Source organism: Euprymna scolopes, chromosome 29 (assembly GCF_053919585.1).
Source record: "Euprymna scolopes isolate OS-2025 chromosome 29, ASM5391958v1, whole genome shotgun sequence".
Lineage (NCBI taxonomy): Eukaryota > Metazoa > Mollusca > Cephalopoda > Sepiida > Sepiolidae > Euprymna > Euprymna scolopes.
This window is the reverse complement of record NC_136510.1, coordinates 22,274,856-22,282,615: the sequence shown is the minus strand read 5'-3', so window position 1 is coordinate 22,282,615 and position 7,760 is coordinate 22,274,856.

Below are 7,760 nucleotides of genomic sequence, written 5' to 3'. Positions count from 1 at the left end.
CGGGGTAAAAAAGTTAACGTTTTGGGCCAATTTATCAACCGAAGTATGGGGTCTTCGATATGATACGAGTTTGTGAATTTTCGTCGCGTCTGTCGAAAGTTTTTAGCAGACACACAAACATACATACATACATATATTTTCGCTTTTATATATATAGACTAGCGAGGGGTACCCGGCGTTGCCCGGGTGTTTTTCGGGTATGTGAATAAAACCCGAAAATGTGGGGAAAAAAACAGATGCCCGTGAAAAAAAAAACGAAGCCTTCACGACGCGCAGTTGGAAAATAGTAAAGTGTTAAAAAAAAACAGGTGCGCGTTTTTGATTGACGTGACGGCGATAGGTATTCAGCAGTTAGCATTTTGTGCGGGACAGTTTTGAATGAGGTGAATAAATCGGTTTGTTTGTTTTTAAAAACCCACTCCCTGTTTATTGGGAGGAGCGAAATGAAAGCTACAGTCTGATATGACGAAGTCGACATTGAACAAACGTTACTTAGCTCTCTTGAGACAACTGGTTTTCGGCCTGTAATTACAGTCGAGTTTCGCTTTTTTTATACCGAAAACCGAATGTAACGCATGCCGATGCGGGAAATATATATATAAAGCTGAATGTGTGTGTGTGTGTGTGTGTGTGTGTTTGTGAGTGTGTGTGTGTGTGTGGTCACGAATAGGCTCCTATATGGTTGACTATTTTAAATAACTGATTACATATAATGATTTATTACACTTATTGATTTCTTTTGGTCAAGATCAAAGTGTAGTATCTGTTCTTCAGATGCTGCACTTCCATTTCTTGTTCTCTTTCGGTGGAGGAGAAATCCTTCACGACTGAGACAATTTTTATTTTTGTACCTTTTCTCCACGTTAAAAAACGACCCTGGTGTCTAACTCTGTCCCGTGGGGAGGCATAGTAAATAGGTACATATAATGATAGAAGTTGTATCGAGACACAGGAATGGGTATGTTTCATCTGGCAGAACAGTGGTTCATTAAAATTGTGGGGTCTGCGATCGCGTCTGGTATGGAAATAAAAAATTTAAAAATTAAAAAAAAAATGTTTACAAGTGTTTTTGATATAGATGTACATAAGAATACTTTGATAAGTATGTTTTAACTTAAATAGGGACGGTATAATAAAATTGTGGGGTCTGCGTTCGCACCTGGCCTCCATAGAATGGAAATAGGCACAAACTTTAATAAAAAGAACTTTTCATATCTTTCTGCGTAAGTATACTTTGATAATTATGTTTCAGTTTGAAGAAATATGGTATAATAAAATTATGGGTTGTTTGTTTGCGCCTGACCTCCATAGAATGGAAATATGTCACAAAGTTTAACAAGTTTTTTTTTAATATATATCCACAGAATATTGTGATAAGTGTTTCAGTGTGAACAGGTATGGCATAATAAATTATGGGGTTTATCTATTTTATTTTTACTTTCATCATATTTTGCTTTGGTTTTGATACCCCTAAATTCGAAGCTACCTCATTACAATGTAGTCTCTCGCATATCAATGACTAATTATATTAAGAAATTCGTTTTAATTATCTTTTCTGTATAGAAATAGCAGGCTTTTAAAATCAATGTCAGAGGGAGAATTTAAACTCTACGCAGTTATGCAGAATGTAGAAAATATGCATAAATTGAATTCCGCGTAATACTAAAATAAAACTAATCATCTAGCAAGAAATCTTAAAAAATGAATGAGTTATTAAGAACACTGTTTTTAAAGGAATATGCAAATTAGTTAACTTTAAGTCGCTCGCATATCATTGACTGTGTGTATTAAGAAAATCGTTGTCATGATTTTAAATAGAAAAAGTAGGCCATAAATACTAATGTAGGTGCGATTTAACTTCATACGTATATAGATTTCTCGATGGAGAGAGCAGTTGGTTAAATACGTAAACCAAATTGACTAAAAATCTTTTACTTCATACGTATATAGATTTCTCGATGGTGGGAGCAGTTGGTTAAATACGTAAACCAAGTGACGGGAAAAAATTCAACTCCATACGTGTATAGATTTCTTGATGGAGAGAGTTTTAAATACGTAAACAGAGTTACACCACTCACCACTTTACCCCACAGACTCGTTTTATGGCTCTTAAAAATGCTTATCTTCTTGTCGCCAAGACGAAAGAACGTGTGGAATTTTATTTAGTTGCACCTTTTTTTGTCCAGAAGTTCGGCTCCAGTGAGGCTCTAATTAGGCTCCAATGAACTTAGTCCTCACCCATTCCTAGACTTGAGAATCCTGAAGACATTCACAGACAATTCTCTTTATCTGAATTCCTAGATTCGTGTTAGTCGAACGACCAAGATAATTCGAAAAATAAAAACAAAGATCCGGAATCTAAAGAGTCGAAAGTTTTAGAAACGAACTAATGGCTTAAAGATTAAATATACACACGTACACGCGCATGCGCACGCACACACAACGGGGGTGTTAGGAAAGAATAATTATCTCCCTCCTACACCGGCATGCACAAGGATCAGAAAGTATGATTTGAAGAGCCAGCTCTCTAGAAGAACTCTCTAGCCAGCAAAACATAAATGACTAAATAAATGATTAAATAAATAACCAAATAACTAACTAACTAACTAACTAATAATAATAATAATAATAATAATAATAATAATAATAATAATAATAATAATAATAATAAAGAAGGCATGAACAGTCCCTCCGGTATTCCCCGGCATTACAATATCTCGCAAGTTTTAGCTAGTGAGTTATCTCCCTTTAACTTTTTATTTTTTTTAGTTTGTTTTCAAAATGGCAGACAACTTTTCTTCGGTAATTCATAAAGTTTGATTTTCTTATCTATAAATAAAACTACTTAATTTACGTGATATTTGGAATATGATATTTTCATTTTTTTTTTTTTCACAGGTACGTACATCGTATAAATTGTTCTTTACTTTTGTTTTTTTGTTTTTTTTTAAAGATGAAAAAAGGTTTTTAACGAATCGGATTTTGTCCACAACTCCCCATATATTTATATGGGAAATTGTGAACAAAATCCGATTTTTTTTTTTTAATTTTTATTTCATCTTATAAAGGTTAATATTCGTTCCCACAATTATTCAAAAAATGTTTTTAATTGAAAGTCTATTTACTTCAACATTATGTTTTTCCGGATATATAATACGTATATATATATATATATGTATCTTCGGGTATATAATACATATATTTTTCTATTGCTTCATAGCATTTGCGTGGAATTAAATTAGGGACCAAGTTCATAAGAGGCATAGTGAAGAGTTGTGCCGTAAGACGTTTATTCACATTTCATTTAAATTTCTACATATTTAAGACAACCAAACAAACAGAGAAACGGTAGGAAATCTGAGAATATATCATAAAAGAGGCCGCCTTTACAAATATTTATTAACATTTGATTTGACAACGAGATGGGAAGTAGAGCCGTTGTATTTTGTTTCACAGATGAAAAGTTCTAAAAGATAAATTTTTTTCATGGAAGATCCATTCGGACTTAAGTACATTGAAGCAAAAGGAAAGATTTTGCAGTGGTCATAGGTGAATGTTTTACTAGAAGAGAGGTGGGGATTAGAGTTCAGTCGAGTACTTACAATGAAAATATGGATAGAGGCGGGTTGATAATTTGTATTATTCAAACTACTAGTTTCATCGCGATGGTTATTTTCACAACGTTTTCGCAGATGTAACCTCCGGCCTTCTTCATGCGCATCTTCTTTCTCACATTGTGGCAACGATACTTCACACATGGACGAATGGTGGCCTTGTAGAGGTACAGGATACTCTCAGGTGTGAGTAGTCTTCTAGCACGATAGAGGTCACTCACTTTCTGTGCAGCAGCCTTCGCAATATCCTCAATATATTTGTTCCAGTTCATATTGCTCGTGAATGTTAAGCCGAAGAGTTTGATGGAAGATTTCTGTGGTAGGGTGTTATTTGTCATGGATATCGGTGGTGGGCGGAAGAAGAAGAAGAAGAAGAAGAAGAAGAAGAAGAAGAAGAAGAAGAAGAAGATAGCCCTTGAGCCCCCTGGAGGGGCATAGGCCATCTGCAACTTTTTGTAGGCGTTTTTGTAGTGAGGAGTTCTTTTTACAGGGTGAGGGTGCTAGCCCCACGCACAACCTTCCCAGAGGTTACATACAGCGCCTAGCCTTCCCAAATGGTCACCCATCTGGTACTGGTCATGGTCAAAGTTGCTTAACTTCGGTGATCTTGCGAGAACCGGTGTGTCAACGTGATTGTGCCGTACATGTGGTTAGCGGGGCTTCTTGTAATTGTTAAAGGAAAGCAGTTTAGTCTTATTAGACTTCGTGGCTTAGTGGGGGATGCCCTTTTCTCTACCCTGCAATCTCTTTCCCACAGAAGAGACGTTGCGAGTCTATCCTTTTTTTATCGTTATTTCCATGGCAGGTGCTCGTCTGAACTCCAATCTCTGGTCCCCCCTCGTCAATCTTTCACGAAAAACCCCGTCTAGCTGAATCCATTGTGAAAAATTTCCCCCACTCTTTATCTGTGCCTAAATCAAAACGTGGATTCCATGAACAAAGCTTCTTTCTTAGAACTGCACGCCTGTGGAACTCTGTTCCGTCTGCCTGCTTCCCACCTGACTACAACTTGGATGTCTTCAAGCCCAACGTTAACAAATTCCTAAGGAACCGCCCCCTTAAGTAATCACTTCATCAAATCTCCACACTAACATACTGTACTTGGAATTAACCCTTATCCCTGAGTGGCTTCCGGGCCTTGATAAGTGGTGACCACCGTGTAAAAAAAAAATGTTATAATTCATTTGCGGCCCCATTCGACTATAGTCTAGCGGTCATATTCTAACGATTCTGCCATTGTCTTAGATTTGTGTATATCCGTTCTTCCTTCGTGCATATTATAGAACGTTGTATCATCAGCAAATACCTAAATCTGTGCAGCAACAGATAAAACAGTTTTATTGTGACAATCTACTGGAATCATAGATTTTTTTAAATTCGCATCAGTAATGTGAAAAAAAAAGTGGTAGTAGGTAGGCAGGCTCGAACCCGTGACGCGAAGGCGGAAAAAGAAAGTGAATAAAAAATCTGACGTCTTAGCCGATGTTTCAATGACGCGACCGAAAGTCAAAAGCGTTGAAATTAATCGAAGTCAATCTAACAGTGACGATGATTGGCTAAAATATCGGCGAAAATTTTGACCCCTCCTTGTACAAAACGGCCGAGTTTAGGGTGAAGGAATTAATGTTTTTGGCCAATTTTTCGATATTTGTCGTCCGAGACGTCGAGCTCCAAAATGATACCGATCTTGTCAGGATCCATCACCTCTGTCAAAAGTTTTTGCGGGACATACATACAAATACATACGTAAATACATACATACATACATACATACATACATACATAATACATACATACATACATACATATATACATACATACATTTAAATAGACAGGTGAGATTTATATTATAGACTAGCAGGGCTACCCGGCGTTGCTCGGGACCGTATAAACAATGAAAAAACAAAAGCAGATATTGAACATATGTTTGATTCTTAGGGGAGAGGAATCTTTCATCTCTATGTATTATTTGTTTTATCTACCCTAGGACTGATATTGTTCATGTTTTATCCCTAGCATAGGTAATTTACAGCATGTATATGAAATTGTTTTACCTTAGGGAGAAGAGAACAGGTAATATACAACATAATGTGTCTATATTACATCCCTGGCAACGCCTAGAAACCAGCTAGAACATGTATTTCAGTCAATCTTTATTATATCCTGGGCTATGCCGGGAAACCAGATAATCTCTTTTTAGTGACTTGACCACCAAAATACCTCCCTAAGTGTGTCCTTTCTTTTGAACTTATTAGATATAGGTATCTAGAAATGTGTGTGAAATTTGTTGAATGCATTGTTCACTATGATTTTCTTATTGTTCTACACAATATCAACTGTAGCGAAATAACACAGTAAACTTAGTGTAGTGTTAGAATAAAGAGCAAAGGAAAAAATTAGAATCATATTTTGTAATTGCAAATCTAAATTTGCTAGCATGTACCAGTATTTGCCAGGTTGTGGAAATTTGGAACTTATAACATATGTAGTGGCCTTTTCCTAGATACCTATTGCTAAAAATTATACTTTCATTTTGTTAGAAAAATCTCTCTTCAGATGCCCTGCATCATTCAAAATAAAAACAAATATTTTTATAATTGTTTCAGTATATTGCTACACAATGTGAAAGTTTTTAACGTTTGTAAAAAAAATCATGAATGTGCTTATATTGCAAAAAAGAAAATATCAGTGCACAGTATTGAAAGTGTTTGAGATTCAAAAGTCTGTAACATTTCTACTAACTTCATAAGATGTCATGTGAGAAACTGAATTGAATATCAAGACATTATCTGAAGCGTTTTTATTTTGGTGTAACATATGTGTTTACAGTGAACCTTAACTTTTAATAAACAGATTGGTATGCAATGACATAGGCTAAGAATCTTTAAAATATATATAAATTGGAAAAATGTGTGAACAAATGAAAAAAAAATGATCCGCTCCACTTGATGACATCAAGCACAGTAATATTTTAGTGAAGAAAATATGAAATTGATGTTCAGTGATTAGTTTGGATGAATGAGAAAATGTAATTGTTTGATGCATAAAAATAACTCAGTTGCTGTATTTGATATTAAGCAGCAAAATATAGTGATTTGAATATTTGGGAAAACATCAAACCAGATTATGTAAAAAGAAAAAAAAAAGATGAAATTAGAAAATATATATTTTATGTTTATGAGTTCTGCCAATCAAAATTTTGTGGCAGAAATTGGGTGATTACCATGCAATTTTATTTTGGTAAAATTCTTAAATTATTAGAATGTTTATTATAATTTCTAATTAGTGACTTGTTATAATCAAAATCCGCCCTAAAGAGTGTCCTTTCTTTTATTAGGTATCAGAGTAGGTATCAAGATTTCTACTTCTATACAAATGTGATATTTCAGATCTGTACATAAAAAATTTGTTGAATATATAGGTTGAGAATTGTTCTGTGTCGCTCTCTCTCACACACACACGCATTCTCACTTTTATAGATATAATAGATAGATTACTCTAGATATATTTCCATATGTCTGAATACCCTATATACAAATTTTCAAATCTGTAGATAAAAAAATTTGTTGAGTATATAGGTTGAAAATTGTTCTCTCTCTCTCTCTCACACACACATTCTCAATTTTAGAGATATAATAGATAGATTATGCTAGATATATTTCCATATGTCTGAATACCCTATATACAAATTTTCTAATCTGTAGATCAAATATTTGTTGAATATATAGGTTGAAAATTGTTCTTACTCTCTCTCTCTCTCTCTGGCTACCTCACACACACATTCTAACTTTTATAGATATAATAGATAGATTATGCTAGATATATTTCCATATGTGTGAATACCCTATATACAAATTTTCTAATTTGTAGATAAAAAATTTGTAGAGTGCATAGGTTGAGAATTGTTCTCTCTATCTCTCACACACACATTCTAACTTTTAAAGATATAATAGATTATGCTAGATATATTTCGATATTTCTGAATACCCTATATATAAAAATTTGTTGAATGTATAGGTTGAGAACTGTTCTCTCTCTCTCTCTCTCTCTCTCTCTCTCTCTCTCGCTCACACACACACACATTCTCACTTTTATAGATATAATAGAAAGATTATCCTAGATATATTTCTATTTGTATGAATACTC